A 1953-nucleotide genomic window follows, 5' to 3' on the forward strand; every position below is an offset into this window, starting at 1 on the left:
AGTTCGCGCCTCCTGAGCGGGAGTCCGGCTCCGCGCCTGCGCACAGGGCTCCCCGTGGCCGCCGGGTCACGTGACGGGACTCCGGCTCGGCTGGCTGGTTCTTCATCCCTGGGGGATGATCGAGTTCGTCAACGCGGAAAACTTAAAGCGGTTTTCGTCGGGCTGATATCTCCTGCTTTATTGAATGCTGATATTAAATGCTTAGCTCCGGAATTATTTTTTCAGGTATCGACTTTAGATTAAAAGCCTAACAATTCTTACCTTTCCCGTGGGCTGCCTGGCTCCCCGCGCGGTTCAACGCGAGCAGCGCCAGCAAGGGGACCTGTCCCGTGTCTTGCTCAGCGCGGCGTCCCTGTGGGCGTCCAGGGGCTGCAGCGGTGCGAGCTGCTCTAGAGACGGAGGGCCCAAGACCAGGGGCCCACGGTTTCATCCTGCACTGGCCCCTGCCAACGATGTGGCTGGTCCTGGGGGTCACAGGACTTCGCCCACCCCATCTTCCTCCATATCCCCAGGGTGGAAACAAGGGGGCGAGATGTGCACAAACTGATGAACAGACAAAATGTGGGCTGTCCATGCAGTGGAGTGTGAGTCAGCCATCAAGAAGAGTGAAGTTCAGGCCGGGCGCGGTGGCTCAAGCCTGTAATCCCAGCACTTTGGGAGGCCGAGACAGGCGGATCACGAGGTCAGGAGATCGAGACCATCCTGGCGAACACGGTGAAACCCCGTCTCTACTAAAAAATACAAAAAAAACTAGCCGGGCGAGGTGGCGGGCGCCTGTAGTCCCAGCTACTTGGGAGGCTGAGGCAGGAGAATGGCGTAAACCCGGGAGGCGGAGCTTGCAGTGAGCTGAGATCCGGCCACTGCACTCCAGCCTGGGCGACAGAGCGAGACTCCGTCTCAAAAAAAAAAAAAAAAGAAGAGTGAAGTTCAGACCCATGCCACAACGTGGGTGAACCTTGGAAACATATTAAGTAAAGCAAGCCAATCACAAAAGGACAAATACTGTGCGACTCCCTGCTATGGACCGAGTTCCTGTCCCCTAACATTTGTATGTGAAGCCTTAATCCCCAACGTGACTGTGTTTGCAGAAAGGGCCTTTAGAGAATTAGGGTTAAATGAGATGATAAGGGGTGGGGTCCTGATCTGATAGGATTAGTGTCCTTGGAAGACGTACCACAGACGTGGCCCTGTGGCTCACACCTGTAATCCTAGCACTTTGGGAGGCCAAAGTGGGAGTACCACCTCCTCCAGGAGTTTGAGGCCAGCCTGGGCAACAAAGCAAGACCCCTGTCTCTACAAAAAAATGAACAGGGCATGGTGGTACGTGCCTGTGATCCCAGCAACTTGTTATGGTTACGTAAGAGGAGTGTGAATTCCACCCTGGTGATTTTGGTCGTGTCAAGAGCAGCCCTGTAAGGCGAGTTGGCGCCTTCTGTAGGCTTTATGTGTCGATAAGACAGAGTCCCACCCAGCAAGGGCCAGTTGACCTGCACAGACATTACCGTCCATGCAAAGGAGCAGCCGGCACCGGCTGTGACCGACACGTGCCTGGCTGCGATCTGAGTTTCATGAACAGTAAACTCTGTTGATCACAGCCTCTTTGGAAAACAATGTCAGTTTAAAAGAAGAAGTGCCCTGTGACCAGCCGTGCCACCCTCAACAGGGTTCTTCAAGTGGGGCCCGGGCAAGCAGCCTCAGTATCACGAGGGGTTGTTAGGAATGTGCTTTCCTGGGCTCTGCCCCAGAATGGCTGCACCAGCGACTGGAAGTGGGGCCCTGGGGCCCTGTGGTCCACGAAGAGCTCTCAGGGGATTCTGACGCCCGATGGTACAGGTGGGCCATCGGACTGTCATCTGCCCATAGGCATGAGATATGAAGAAAGACATAGCAGGTCTGTTAGTCATAACTAAAAGAACAAAGGGAAAAACTGGAAAACCACCCAGATGTTGATCA

This window comes from Colobus angolensis, unplaced genomic scaffold (assembly GCF_000951035.1).
Source record: "Colobus angolensis palliatus isolate OR3802 unplaced genomic scaffold, Cang.pa_1.0 Scaffold76, whole genome shotgun sequence".
Classification (NCBI taxonomy): domain Eukaryota; kingdom Metazoa; phylum Chordata; class Mammalia; order Primates; family Cercopithecidae; genus Colobus; species Colobus angolensis.